Genomic DNA, 16,249 nt, shown 5'->3' with positions numbered 1-16,249 from the left:
CCATCCAGAAGTGCTTTAGCCATGATATAGGTATATTACAATATATATTAGCAATAATATAGATATGTAAGTATATTACAGAAATGGGTCTATTATGGTATGTTACAATGTACACGGTATGAAGTATGTTAAGTATATTCTATAACTATAAGTATGTACAGGCTGTAGTGAGTACAAACTATGTACAGGCTATGAACAGGATATAAATATGAAAAACTATACAGAAATCTGAGATATACAGAAATGTGAACTATGCAAGTTATAAACAGTTGTAGGATTAAAAATTATCATATGTACAGAATGATTATTTACACAGAACTATACAGTAGTGCAGGTAAGTAATAGCTATAGCTATAAGCTATAGTAATAGCTTTAAGTCCTGTAGAAAGTTAAATATATGTTGTGCTCACTGGTTACTCTAGTATGAATGACTCTGAATTACTTTATGATAAATAACACACTATTGTCAAAAAACAGTGAAAGAATTCCAGATCACAAGTTTTTAGTTCAAATACAAGTAACAACCTTTGACTTTAATCAGGTTTTATTTAATTGTGTCAGAGAAAACATCATGTGCTCTTCATGTAGCTGAGTACATTCAGTGTTTAAAACAGAAGTTGTGCAGGTCTGAGATCAGCAGTTTTCTGAAACACCAAACTGAGGTCCTGTTAATGCTGATGTATAGTGACACAGTTACAGGGGTGATTAATCCTTTTGACTTTTTGTCTTTAAATTTATCAATAAAACAGCTGCAGCTTTCACTGACAGCACATGTGGTACTTTAACCTTTGTACTGTTTTCTTCAGTTAATTTTGGAGTTACTACAAAGATTGAAGATATAGGATGATCTGTCTGCTGTCACTGGGTGGTGCTGAGGCCTGAATCTGAGGACAGCTCCTGTAATCACAAACAGAACAGAATCATCACAAACTGAAATATAAAGTTTATCTCTCAAATCTGAAATAGAGCTGATTACTTCTCTGTCCTCACACACTCGGGATCTGAAGTTGTTCAGTCCTATAGTTCTGCCAACAGCTGTTTATTTTTTTTATTTGTTTTAAAGGCCTTACTAACACATTTTCTAATATCATGTTTACCTTTGAGTTGTTGATGCTTTATAAATGGACATCTGCAAAGATGAGATGATGGAGCAGGTTTCAGTCGAGGTTCAGTCTGCTGCTGCATCCTGGTCACAACATACAGAGGTGTTATCAGCTCAGTATTGAACGAGAAATATTAATGTTTCAAATTATTTGTCCTAAAGGATGCAAGCTGTACAGAGTACTGCACATGTGACTTTGTGAACATAATTCATTAAAAGTAATTTGGACAGTTTTTTAACCTGAATGTTTGTAACAAACTCAGTAAAAAAAAAAAAAAAAAAAAAGCTAAAAAAAATAATCAGGGGAAAAATGTAACATTTTAACTTAAGCTGACAAGCGGAAGTAGTTTGTTTCAGAGGGGAATTTAAAAGTTGGCGTTAATGTCCTTCCACATGTGGAAAGCGACAGAAAACATGCTGCTGTTTGCACATATTTAATAATCAGCTCTGCGCAGAAGCAGAGTCCAGCCTGTTGCTCTTACAGTATAATACTCATAATAAAAGTATAGTAACCGTGGTTAGTCACTGAGCAGCCCGGTGCGTTTCTCTTGATTTCTTTAGTCAGGGCAAATTCATTCACCTGCACGGGGTTAGCTAAACGAACTTTACAAAACAAGTTTCCCCGACAGCCGAGTGCTCATTTTAGCTAGCTAGGTCCTTAGGTAGCTAGCTAAGGACCTAAATTACGGATTAGCTTACAAACACATTTAACTTACCAAAAATAATGCGGTGCGGCCTCAGGTCCTCCTGTCCGGTAGTCCAATTTACTGAAGAACACCTCAGGCTGTCACTTTGAAATAGTCGGTAATGTAAACGCTGGACCTCTCGGCATCTGCCATTCCCGAACAGACACGTGCGAGTTTGTCCGTGACCGCAGCTGCATCGTCAGTGTTTTCTCCAGTCATTGGTCAGCATTATAATATATGCAAATACATGTGGGTCGGAATCCCCGCCCCCCAGCCCACCCCGTACGCCAAAACAGTGCCAGCAGAGTGAAACTGAAAAATGGTTTGAAACCGAAAAGTGGATTGAAACCGAAAAATGGATTGAAACCGGAAAAAAAAATTGTAAGCGAAAACAAAAAAATTACAGTTTCAATTAATTGTTTTTCACTAACAATTTTTTTTCGGTTTCAATACAAGATTTTTCAGTACATTTATTTCAGTTACAATATTTTTTTTCGGTTTCAATATTTTTTTCGGTTTCGTTTCAAGGTGGCATCGTTCTGATTCCATACTGCTCACACTGTCAAGACAATACACCAGACAATTACATCCACGCTCTTTGGTTCTGTCCACCAGTGCAGAAGTTTTGGAGCAGGATATGTGAAGACTTATCAAAGTGTTTGAAATGTAAAATTCCAACCTCCCCTTTAGTGTACTTGTTGGGCAAATTGGATGATGTCACTACAGAAACTGATACAGTCCACATGGTTTTTACTGCCCTTTGCATTGCCAAGAAAATGGTCCTCATGAACTGGAAAAATAAAAGTAATCTTAACTCTAGCCAATACAGAAACCATCTAATAGATCACATTAGTCTCGAGACAGCCTCTACCGCCACATTACATCAATCCCTCTGGGCTCCTTTGATCGGCTCCATCACCTAGCGGGGGTGGGGGGTCGATGTTTGGTCCCGCCTTCGCCATTGTGGTTGATGTGGAGGTAGAGACAGGCTTAGGTCATCTGGAGAATCCCTAGGGACGTAATCACTGGAGGGCTTAACCCAGGGGTTGTGGTCATAACCTGGTTAGTGACTCTGGTTGCTCTTAGAGGGTGTTCTCCTTGCGGCTGTGTGCAGCAGGGCTGGGGGAGGGTCTGTGCTGGCGGACGTAGGTTACTGGCCTTGAAGTCTGGCTGCCCCTGAGTGGATCCGGGGCAGGCGTGGGGGCTTGGGGTTCGGGGGTGCTTCGCCTCCGTGCTAGGGCTGTGGCTGGGCCTTGGGGGCTTAGGTCCTTGTTGGTGCATCGCTGAGGTTGTGGGCCGGTGGGTGCACAGGGGCTCAGCAGGGGGCCTCCGGCGCATCGGCCTAACTAGGGGGCTCTTCAACTGACAGGGAGTTTGTTCCATCCTTGCAGGAGTCCACTCTGCAGGTGGGGGAGAGTCACAGGAGAGGTGGAGAATAAACTTAAGCTGGGTGTCTGCTGTCTTGTGCAGTCTGGGAGATGACTGAATGTTAGGGTGGGTACAGTTTCCTCTGCGGTGGGGTCGGGTGGGCTGCCCCGGGTCCTGCTGCCGTAGGCCCCGATCTGGATAGGCCTGGGCTCCCTTGCCTTGGTGTTGCCGAAGGACGGGGGTGCCTACTGGGGTCAGTGGGGGAGCTGGCCCCAGGGAGGGGTATCTTGTTCCTCCCGTCTTTTCCTCCCCATCCCCGGCTGCCTCCCTCTTCCTGCACCATCACACCCACCCACACAAGTAGGGCTTGGGGTGCTGGTGTGTCACCATAGTGCAGAGGAGACACCTGAACTCTCAGGCCATCCAAAGGCCTATCTCCCCTCACCACACTCCCTGCCGGTAACTGGTGCCCTCAGAGGTCGGTGCGTTGGTGGTTCTTGGTGTTCGGGGCTGGGCGCTCAGGTATGTACCAGCTCACTCCCGGTGACTACCTGGCGGGGCCTGGTGCCTGTTGCTCGGTCAGGCCTCTTCCGGGGCAAAGGGGGCCCTCGGCCCTCCGGGCCTGCGGCTCGGTTCACTCTGGCACAGCTGGCTGCCGGCAGAGCGGGCGAGCACACCTCTGCAGCCCCCTCTGGCTTCTGTTCCGTGACTACTGGGTGACCCCTCATCTGGGGCTTTCCTCAGTTCATCCCAGGAGGGTGGCACAGATGCCCCTCTGGTGGTCCTCCTTGGGCTCTCGCACTCTGGATGTCTGGAGCCTGGATCTCCTCCATGCATGCTTCATGCCCTGGGGGACAGGGCTATGGCTCTCTACATCCTCTAGCAGACCGTTACATGGGGAAACCTTTTGAATACAAGCACGCTGAGCCACACAGGTGTGCACACGGGTGTTCCCTGTTCGTAGACTTAAACTACACCTTTATTGGCTGCTATTTCCAAGCACAATGTGTGCTGTCGGTCCTGCTTGCTACACAACAACATTCAATATTTTGTATTTACTGCTGTTTACACTGAGCTAGATTAACGTGATGGTGTTGTGTTTAGTATGTTGCTCTGTTTTTGGGTTTTTTTGCTTGTTTTCTCTTCTTTTTCTCTCAACAGGTGATCCAGGTTTTTTCTTCTTCTTTGACTTTAAAAAAAAAGTGCAGTGAATCCTGCTTGTGCCGTGATATTCAGGACTGCAAACCAAGCAGCATCACTGACTTTCAGCTTCTTGTGTTTGTGGATATATGACTGACTTTAATTATCCATAAAATCATCGCATTCTCTGTAAGATTAAGTTCAACTTAATTTTACAGAGAATACAACTGAACAGTGAATATTTTAAAGTCAAGGCTTTAAAACCAAGTTAACGCAGAAAGTACAAACATCACTAATGTCACATAACTTTGCCGACATGTGGCCAACAGTGGTGATGGCCCACTTGAACCTGAGGCTCTGGTGTGTGTGTCAGAAAAAAACAACACGTTGCTTCAGAAGCACTGTGTCGAGGCTTGATTCGTTTGGTCAGAGTCACGTGATCAGTGATGTCCGAAGCTTCATTTAGAAAGTAACTGGTTCAGTGATTTATAAGGAAGTCAATTGTGGGATTTATGGAGTGTTTTGATGGTGAGAGACAGCAAACCACTGATTATTCTATAAAGAGACATGAAGATAGTGAGGAAGAGAGGAGGTTTTGTTGTGTGGGAGTATTTTGATTTCGGTAAATCGGGCGGGTTTTTCAGCTTTCTGTTCTTGTTGTTTGCTTAAGAAACTTAAAAAACTTAAAATGTCTGAACAAAACAAATCATAATATTCATAATATGAATATCATTTATTAACTTTAGAATGACTCTGACTCATTGAATTTAATGTAATCAAAAGATATGTATTTTTAAAATGAACTTAAAATGTGATTCTACAAAATTCGCAGCAATTTAATTTGTTTATTTTTTTGAGCTGATAGTCTGTGGTACCCAGGAAGAGTCTGTACCAACTTACATTGCAGTTTCTGTGCACTCCAGCCTCTTCTGTTCCATGTGAGATGATTTTCTGAGGCAGAAGAAATTATCTCCAAGAAAAGAAACAGAGTGGAACAAATCCTCTTCTTAAATAAAAATAGATTTGAAACAGGATTACCTTAAATGCATCATGCTTTTACTTTACAAGTTCACAAGCATTCTCCATTTTCAGTTTACGATCAATTCTACCCCCAGGTCAAAATTATGTGCAAGAAATTGACCTAATATAATATTATTAAACACACCTGTCCAGACCTCACAGCACAAGCATACTTCATAGTGTGTTGTACATTATTATATGTATATTAAATGTATTTTTCATCTATTGCGTTTACCAACATCAAGAAGTCACAAGCAAAGAAAGACCACACCATGGTAAATGTTTAAACAAGGAAAGTATTGATAAAAATTATTTAAAAAATAAACATAACAATTTTCAAAGCTGTTCAAAGCAACACAACAGTGGGCCAATGTCAAACAAAATTGTGAACTTCACTTTGTAGAGTGGGCAGTCATAATGAAGCAGTACACTGAAATTTGAAAATTCAAGCTGTGCTTCATATTTTTGGTCTCCAGATAGAAAGCTTTATTTGGCCATCACTGGCCAACAGTAATATTGTAATGTTCTTCCATATTTAACATTTGCACATAAATAAGTGAGATAATATTTTATGCTTTTTTTGAAAAGTTTCTTCACCACAGTTCTGCCATCCGCCGTTTTTGTTAGAAAAAATTGACCACAGCCACTGCGTTATGAATTCTGGGATATGTTCGGCCACAAATGATACACCCAACCCATTCTTCAAATCTGGGGAAATGAAGGGCGCATTTTTGGCTGCATTTCGAATTGGGACAGGCTTCATCATGTTGGCGTGACGTAATCACCCTTCAAATTGGGTCTTGAAGAATGCTGACACTGAATTGGAACAGTTATTTTGGCGGCAGAAAATGTGAAAGAGGAACATCACATGGAGATACTTTAAGGCTGGAAATTAAAACATGTTATGGTTCAAAATATTGGGGATGGAGACAAGAGAAAAACCACAATAACAACACTGGTCCGGCCGGGTTGAGTCAAACGATGATTTTAATAGTCACACACGTGGGAGATGGAAACTGAATGCAGACAGCCTCTGATCTCAAAATGGTGGAGGATTACTCAAACTCTTATAGCCTCTGGTGCCCCCACCTTATCATAAAAGCCTAAACATTCACATGCTTTTCTCTCACACGGCGCCTAAGCTACGACCTTGGCTCCCCGTTTTATCTGCTCCTGCTGAGATGGGGCAGAAAACTCCAGCATGCTCTGTTCTCTTCTAATCAGACAAATAAGGCGATGACTTTCTGCAAACAGTATTTCTTATAACATCATAAAACAATATCATTCATCCACAATAAATCAGCAGTCTAATGTAATGCAAATCAGTTTAACGAATGCAATAGTTATCAGCTTCTTCTAATTCAGGAGAATAATGCAAACTAAAACTACATAATAATTCACAATCTTTAGTTAGGGGTATAACATGGCATAAAATAATATTATAATCTAACAAACACTAACATGAAAATAAACATAATAACTTGATACTGTCACTGGGTTCAAACTGAAGGAGTGTTTACAAGAAATCATCAGTATCAAACTGTGACAATAAAAAATGTTCATTAAAGCAACCAAGAATGGGATAAGTTTGATGTGAATCTTTGGTAATGCATAGGGGAAGCTCTGTGCCAGTTTTTTTATGCTGTACCTCCCTCTATCCAACCATACACCTCTTTGGGTTTGCCATCAGCCCTGCCTGCCTCACGGACTCCGTGACCGTGACCAACCACTGCACATGATCCACCCAGGTATCACTATGAATGACAACATCATCCAGGTAGGAATTAACATATGCAGTGTGAGGACAAGCTATCGCTCCAGCACGTGCTGAAAAATGGCCGCGGCTTCAAACAAGCCAAACAGAAGAGTGATGAATGGTACGAACCATTCAGAGTGGAGAAGGTCTTTTTTGTCTTTGGACTCTGCAGACAAGGGAATCTGCCAGTAGGCGTTGGTTAAATCCAGCATGATAAAAGCTAAGCAGTGCTTAACCAGTCCAGGTCAACCTGGGGCATGGGATAAGCATAAAACTCATGAGACCTTGTTCACTTTGTGATAATCATCACAGAACCGTATAAAACCCTGCGCTCACTTCTTACCTGGAAGCACCTTAAACACAACTGGCCCCTCTCAACAGCTGCGACAAATCATCTGGAGAAAAGGTAAGCATAGGAGACCAAACACTGAGGAACAAATCCTCATTTCATCCTGTGATAACAGCATTTTCACCATTTCAGCCAATTCCTTTTGCACAATTTGTCTCTTGTGCTCAGGCAAAATGTTAGGTCATGAACAGACGCCAGGCTGCGTTTCAAGGTGGTGCTCCATGAGAGTCATGCAGCCGGGCAGGGGGTAGAACACATCTGCAAACCGCTGTTGCAATGCAGGAACATCTGCTTTGTGTGAGATGTTCAGTACAATGAATCTTAAACACACTCTCTGAAAACTTCATGCCCACATCTTGTTTTTAAGAAAAATCAAACATATTTTCCTTAAAGATCATTTTAGAGTTTTTAATGAGCTGCAGGAACCCTGTTCTGTGTGAGTGGAGAACAGCCAAGTCTCCTCCAGTGATAAACCTCCACATGTACCACTGAAAACAGTTAAATTAGTTTGAATCTGAAATCAGGGCTCAAACTACTTGTTGTGAGACCATTTCTTTATTTTTCAAAGTTCATCAAATATAGGATCAAATCAAATCACGATTTCATAATACAAACTTCAAATCAAGAAGAAAACAGCTGCAGAACATGTGGAAATGAAATGAATTCATTAAAAAACAACATGTGGACTTCAAGAACACAGTAAACACACTAAAGTGAAAGGAGGAGCCAAAAATAGAGGTTTAGTAGAATTTTTGAATTTGTAACATTTCTTTGCTGCCAATGTGAATATGATTGTGTTCTTTGCCTAATTGAATAAAGGTTACACTGACTCACTGCTTCATCTTCTGGTACAAACTGGTATTACATGGAAGTACAGCCCAAAACCAGTTTAGCTTGAGTTTCTTTTTTCTGGACATAAAGTCAGAACAGATGTTGTTTCAAAGCTGGTGGACAGATAAGAGCAACAGATTTAAGAGATTTAAGACAGATTTAAGAGCAACTGTTGTGAAATTATTTGCAGTTTGGGGAGAAAAGGATTTAAGAGAAGATTTTACAACAGCAAAAGATTAAATATGAATGAAGAATTGAAATTTAACTGAGGTAACACATTAAATGAATACATTACAAAAGAAGTTAATTTTGGAAACACTAAGAAAGCTCAAATGAAAGAAATTGATATATAAAACCATAAAGCACCGCAGCAATTTCCTAATGTTGTAAACCTGCTCAACATTTGGCAATAAAAACCCTTTCTGATTCTGATATCTGCAATTCTGATACAATATCAGTTTGGTAAAAACGGCATTCCAAATGAACAATATTTGTCTCTTATATATGATCCACTTATATATGAAACATCTATACGTATTTATACACTGTAAAAGACAAACCTCGCACTTCCGGCCTTAGCGGTCTTTGAGTACGCGGCCCTTGAGGACCGTTAAGGCTGCAGGACCTGAATTGGGTTACAGCCTAAGGCTGTTCCAATTCTCAGCACTGCTCCTCTCTTTCCCTGAGTCCTTAGCAATTCTCCTTCCCACGATGACGTTTTCATCGAGGCCAAGGAAAAGAGTTTAGGAAAAGGAGATTTCGAAATTACACCCCACGTGGTCACGTTGTGCAGCTGAGTCACGTGACCGCACAGTAACATATCACCACAGAGCCAGCAAAAGGGGGCGGAGAAAGTGTGTGTGTGCAGGAGAGGAGTCGAGTAGAGAGAGCTGATTTTTCATGAAACGGGAGTAGAGTAGTAAACTTACAGGAACATATACCACTACCAACGTTTGGATCGATATCTGCATCGAGCTGCACACCCTTGTCTCCTGGATCCTAGCTGAGATCAGTGTGAACCACGTGGGTCTCTGCTCCCTCATCTGTTTCCTGTTTGGAAAGACTTCCAGCTTCATCGCGGAGTTTCTCTCGGTTTGTGGGCTCATCTAAAGGTAAGCACGGAGCTAACTTTAATGTGGGTTCAGTTTATGTTGAGTTTAGCTCTGTTGAGAATAATAGATTGTTTGGTATACACCAGAGTTAGAGAGACTGTAGAGTTTGTGATTGCTTGCAACATCATAATATGGCGGTTGCTAGAGGGAAAGAATATATTCAGAAAAATAGTCTTGGAATATGAACAAAGGATGGGGTGCAGGGCAGGAGAACAACCAACTCCCACCCTCAGGACATGAAGCCATAGGTACAAGCGTGGGGGAGGGCAATCAGCCTTTAGAATTGACTATGTGCACGTTAGCATATGCTACTTCCGGTGTGGAAACTCCCGTGGGGAGCTTTGTTTCCGGTGTCCTATTCGCGCCTGGTTTACAGTCCAAAACAAGTTGATGAATGAATCAAGCGGCGATTTACATTTCTATACATGTCTTGGGCATTTACCCAATATATCTGTAAATGATGTCTGTGAAGGTTCTCAGTCATCCAGGTCATCGGTCCTTTTGTCCCTCTGTGGGGGGTCACTCCCACTAGGTTTATATCTGGGACTCTCCACCATTTGACCTTAGAACTGAAGAAGTTTCTCGGATGAGAGGTGAAACGTCTTCAAGTAACTTAAAGAAGTCCAGACGCTTTTCTTTGCAAGTTCCTTTGACTATCTGTAAATGATGTTCATCGACTTGTCGATGTTTTTTCCCCGCGCCTCAGAGCAAAAGAGAAAAGGGATTCAAATGTTATATTTCTCAGCTGTCCCTCGTTTATCGCGGGTGTTATGTTCTAAAAATAACCAGCGATAGGTGAAATCAAGTAGCCAATTTTATTTTTGACGGTGCAAAAAGTTTGGTGGACATCGTGGACATACAGTACCGCACTTCAGAGTCACACTGCTAGCGATCGATGCAGCGATTCTGTACTGTACAGGAGAGATGTCACGGAGGAGATCGTCTGCAGCAATCAGGACGCAGGACACAATGTGACGTTAAAAAAAAAGCATGCAAACTTGCACTAAAAAAATCCGTGAAACAGCGAGGTGAAAGGTGAACCGCGTTATAGCGAGGGACCGCCTTAATTTTGAAGGTAAGTCACAACATACCCTTCGTAAATACTAATGTATAGAAACCGTTACCAGCAATCATTCATTTGTTGTGTGGCTTTTTTCATGGTTTGTTAGCATGCTGTGTAGGTGTGTACTTGACTAGCTGATATCGACATAATGGGGGAAACATCTGGTTTGACTATTCTTCACCTGTAGTTTGAATGCTGAACATTTGCCTGTTTAAATCATGAGACCAGTCACTATACAGAGATGTGCTTCTGAATGTGGACGATGCCACATCGAAAAGTGTAATGCAGTTCTGCTTGTGTTGAGTGATGTAAACAACTGATCGATCTAAATGCTTTAAACGTCAAAATTGATCATTAGATTTTTTATGAAACAACAGTGGTGAGTGTTCCCACCTTCTGCTCTTTGTAACTTAACGCAATCTTTCCGTTTTCGAGTTTTAGACATGATTTTGGAGTATATCTTCGCAGTAGCGATTGACCGCAAAGTAAAGCTACCGGAAATGCACAAACCAGGAAGTTAGCATTGTCTCGTGCACATAGTCAATAGGACTTCATAGGATGATCTCCAGATGCATCTGTAAAAAATAAATAAATAAATAAATACACAAGCTCTGAGTATAAGATCCATAGAGGCTGGGGTCTATCACACCAGGCAAGACCCCAGGTGCAGGCTGTGTAAAGATGCCCCAGAGACAATCCAGCACATAACAGCAGGGTGCAAGATGCTAGCAGGCAAGGCATACATGGAACGCCATAACCAGGTGGCCGGCATAGTGTACAGGAACATCTGTGCCAAGTATAACCTGGAAGTCCCGAGGTCAAAATGGGAGATGCCCCCAAGGGTGGTGGAAAATGACGAGCTAAGATCCTGTGGGACTTCCAGATACAGACGGACAAAATGGTGGTGGCTAACCAACCGGACATAGTGGTGGTAGACAAACAGAAGAAGACGGCCGTAGTGATCGATGTAGCGGTTCCAAATGACAGCAAAATCAGGAAGAAGGAACACGAGAAGCTGGAGAAATACCAAGGGCTCAGAGAAGAGCTCGAGAGGATGTGGAGGGTGAAGGTAATGGTGGTCCCCGTGGTAATCGGAGCACTAGGTGCGGTGACTCCCAAGCTAGGCGAGTGTCTCCAGCAGATCCCAGCAGATCTCCAGCAGATCAATATATATATTTATACATACATATATATATGTGTGTGTGTGTGTATTTTTTTTTTTGTGTGTGTGTCCCAGCTGAGTAACAGGAGTCTGGTGGAGCAGCAGAGGAACAATTTTGGACTCAGCTCAGCCACTACAGAGGAAAGAATGTCTTCAACACAAAAGGTAACAAAAACATCACAGTTACACTGTTATTGAAACTGTGTGCACAGCTGGTTGGTTTTTAAAAGCATGTTAACAGCAGCTTTATCTTTTGCATCCTGGGTTCCTCCATATACACAGAATCTACATTCACAACCAAAAACCACACAAGTTAGAAGAAAATACAAAGATTATATTTTATAAGCATACATTGAAACAACAATATCATCAGTTGAACTCAAGTAAAAGATTTTCTCCGCTGATCAATATTTTTTCAATAATGTAATTTTCATTACAACTCTCATTGTAGCACATCATTGTAATGTGATACTGTCAACAGAAGGTCGTGGTAACACACCAACAATGTGTTTGTTGACATGTTTGATTCCACCAATGGAGGGAGTTTCAGTTTGTTCCACGACTGCATTTCACTCACTGCCTCTGTTTGTATCTCTGTCACTGCAGGACGAACATGGAGCGAGAAGTCAGCGCTCTCAGGAGGCCGACAAACCTCACAGAAGAAAGGGAGAGAAAACCTACAGCTGTGATGAGTGTGGGAAGGATTTTACCCAGGCTGGACACTTAAAAACACACCAACTCATCCACAGTGGAGTTAAACCTTACAGCTGTGACTTGTGTGGAAAGTCTTTTACCCAGGCTGGAAGCTTAAAAATACACCAACTCATCCACAGTGGAGTTAAACCGTATAGCTGTGACTTGTGTGGAAAGTCTTTTACCGAGGCTGGATCCTTAAAAACACACCAACTCATCCACAGTGGAGTTAAACCGTATAGCTGTGATGAGTGTGGAAAGTCTTTTACCGAGGCTGGATCCTTAAAAAAACACCAAGTCATCCACAGTGGAGTTAAACCTTATAGCTGTGAGTTGTGTGGAAAGTCTTTTACTCAGTCTGGAGGCTTAAAAACACACCAACTCATCCACAGTGGAGTTAAAGCTCACAGCTGTGACTTGTGTGGAAAGTCTTTTACCCAGGCTGGAGAATTAAAAAGACACAGACTCGTCCACAGTGGATTTAAAGCGTACAACTGTGACTTGTGTGGAAAGTCTTTTACCCACGCTCAAAGCTTTAAAACACACCAACTCATCCACAGTGGAGTTAAACCTTACAGCTGTGACTTGTGTGGAAAGTCTTTTACCCATCGTAAATGCTTAAAATTACACCATATCATCCACAGTGGAGTTAAAGCACACAGCTGTGATTTGTGTGGCAAGACGTTTGCTCAAAAGCACGACTTACAGAAGCATCTAGTTACCCACTCTGGAATTAAGGCGTACAGCTGCGACTTTTGTGGAAAAAGGTTCAGAGACAAACAGTACCGAAATAGTCACCTACGGATTCACACTGGAAATGATCTTTACTGCTGTGATCAGTGTGGGAAACCGTTTACAACAGATGCACAGTTACAACAACACATGTTTAGCCACACTGAGGAGAGACCTTACAAATGTGACCTGTGTGAGAAGACTTTTAAATCTCCAAATCAGCTGAAAAAACACCAACAGATCCACACCAGAAAGTAACTCTACAAGTGCAGTTACTGTGAGGATGTATTTAGTTTTTTATCTTGTAATTTTAACCTGATTGTTTGGAAACAGTCTGATCAGTAAACTTATGGAGTTATACTGAATGAACTGTTTGGAAAAATGAAGACTCATTTTCTCTCAGTAAGCTGAGTGTTGTAATGTAAACAGTAAAATGTAATTGGACGTTGGCAGAGATGCTTTTTGTTTCAGGCGACTTTCAGGATAAAAACATTGAAGGAATTCCCCGACTTACAATGTCTTTGTTTAGAATCAGAGCGACGCAGATGGATCCAGTTCTCAGCCCTGTCTTCACTGTAGTGGTGGGAAAGCGTTTCTCTGTGACCTTTGTGGAAAAACTTCCAATCATCAACGGGACCTAAAACCACATCAATGTAGACACACTGGAGACAAAATGAAAAACTGCAAAGAATGTGGGAGAGGCTTCCACACACCAAGTACATTAAAAATACATGACCTCTTCCACATTGGGGTCAAAAAGCACATCTGTGACCAGTGTGGGTCGTCCTTCACCACTGCAGGAGAGACACCGTACAAGTGCAGACACTGTGACAAAAGCTTCTCACGATCAGGTCATCGTAACAAACATGAACGTACACACATGAAAGTGAACTTCAGCTGTAACCAGTGTGACAAGAGCTTCAGGAATCTCAGTTCATACTCCGAACACAAACGATCCCACACTGTAAATAAACTGTTTCACTGTTACCAATGTGCAAAAACATTCACTTCATTATCTGCTCTGTGCAAACATCAGCCTGATCATGCAGGACTGAAATCACTGGATCACAATGAATCTGAAGAGAGAGAAAGATCCTCTTCTGGTTTCAGGCTCAGACTTAAAAACCTTGAGATCAGGCTCCACAGAGTTCAGATGGAATCTCCTGTAAAGAGTGTCAGCTGATGCCACACTTGGATCTGATGAGGTAGCTCTGATTTCTGGACCTGCAGTGAATAATTCTGAATGTTACATTTAGGAAGCTGCATGTATAGATATGCATATCAAGTTTGTTTTTTCCTTTGAGGGATTTTAATTCTCTAAAATGTTATCCCTGTTTACATCTTTGTTCCCTTAGGACACAGTAGTGTTTAGTAGTTGTACTTGTTACTGTATTATTAAAGTTATAGGAATGTCTTTTTCACCAAACAGATAATGTATCAGAATTGCAGATATTGGTGTATATATATCAATTTCTTTCATTTGAACTTTCTTAGTGTTTCCAAAATTAACTTCTTTTTTTAATGTATTCATTTAATATATTACCTCAGTTAAATTTCAATTCTTCATTCATATTTAATCTTTTGCTGTTGTAAAATCTTCTCTTAAATCATTTTCTCCCAAAGCTGCAAATAGTTTCACAGCAGTTGTTCTTAAAACTTCCAAAATGAACTAAATCTGTCCACCAGCTTTGACACAACACCTGCCGTGACTTTATGTCCTGAAAAAGAAACTCAAGCTAAACTGGTTTTGGGCTGTACTTCCATGTAATACCAGTTTGTACCAGAAGATGAACCAGTGAGGCTGTGTAACCTTTATTCAATTAGGCAAAGAACACAATCGTATTCACAGTGGCAGCAAAGAAATGTTGAAAGTTAAAAACAGCAGCACACATCAGAACCATTTTAAAGATCACAGGTGACTACTTTTACTTAATTCAAATTCCGTTAAACCTCTATTTTTTTGCTCCTCCTTTCACTTTCGTGTGTTAAGTCCTTGAAGTCCACATGTTGTTTTTTAATGAATTTTGATCCACGTGTTTGCTGCAGTTTTCTTGTTGATTTGAAGTTTGTATTATGAAATCCTGATTCTGTTAAACCATTAGCTATATTTGATGAAGTCTGTGTAGAGTTTATCTTATTAAACAGTTTGGTGGGAAAAATAAAGAAATGGTCTCAGAACAAGTAGTTTGAGCCATGATTTCAGATTCAAACTAATTTAACTGTTTTCAGTGGTACATGTGGAGGTTTATCACAGGAGGCGACTTGGCTGTTCTCCACTCACACTGAAAAAGGATCCTACAGCTCATTAAAAACTCTAAAATGACCTTCAAGGAAAAAGATGTTTGATTTTCCTTAAAAACGTGCTGTTGGCATGAAGTTTTCAGACAGTGTTTTTAAGAGTCATTGTGGTTAACATCTCACACATTCCAATAAAGCAGATGTTCCTGCACTGCAACAGCGGTTTGCAGTTGCGTTCTCCTCCCCTGCTCGTCTACAGGACTCTCATGGAGCACCACTTTGAAACTTTGTAACTCTCTCTCTGCAAAATACAATATATAAAGACCAATGCTGGGCAATTAATTATATAGTTACTTCTTCAAAAAAGTTACTGAGTATTGCAAACAACAAAGATTTTTGCAGCTGTTTACCTAAAAATGCTGCTAATGCAATTTTATTTAAACAAACATTTCAAACTATTTACAGAACAATCAGGTGTTCTGCATCAAATCTGATGCCACACAAATTATTTGTGCCACTCCAAAAAAATAATTTCTCTCCACTATGAGATAAAGGAGAACATCAAAAGCCTGATACCTGCAAGCCTGACAACAGGAGATGTATCACTCCTGTAACATTTAGCAGTCGCCTCATTGTTCTGACACACACAACAAAACTATTGACTACACTACACACTAACTATACAAGATTTGCGCTAAACGTTGCAAATCTCTCACATCTCAAAACCGCTGTTCTGAGAAACCATCCTACTCTGACAAATTGTCCTACCCGTATTATAATTTGACGGTGACTTGGGATTAAACCTAACCCTACCCCTAACCATAAGCATAACTTTGAGAAGTATTCCGGATGGGTGAGAGAAAAAGTGGATTCGGCTTTGGTGTTGTGCACATGCACCGCATCTGTGCAGAAACATTGGGAAGGATGTTTTTTGAGGTAGGATGGATTCCCAGAACACCGTCACTCCTAAAACTTCCTCCCGTTTCTTAACAACTAA

The 16,249-nt window shown here is 41.2% G+C and overlaps 1 long non-coding RNA gene across 1 annotated transcript; it reads left to right on the top strand.

Annotated features, from left to right (window-relative positions):
- Nucleotides 1-9,075: 9,075 nt before the first annotated feature.
- Nucleotides 9,076-12,246, top strand: LOC120720348. The gene is made up of 3 exons (XR_005692904.1): nt 9,076-9,364; nt 11,665-11,754; nt 12,196-12,246. It is a non-coding gene; the product is annotated as an uncharacterized LOC120720348 (long non-coding RNA).
- The last annotated feature ends 4,003 nt before the right edge of the window (nt 12,247-16,249 follow it).

The sequence above is a fragment of the Simochromis diagramma genome, unplaced genomic scaffold (genome assembly GCF_900408965.1).
Source record: "Simochromis diagramma unplaced genomic scaffold, fSimDia1.1 OVJJ01000578.1, whole genome shotgun sequence".
NCBI lineage: Eukaryota > Metazoa > Chordata > Actinopteri > Cichliformes > Cichlidae > Simochromis > Simochromis diagramma.
Note: the sequence above shows the minus strand (reverse complement) of the source record. Positions and strands in the feature narration are given on the sequence as shown.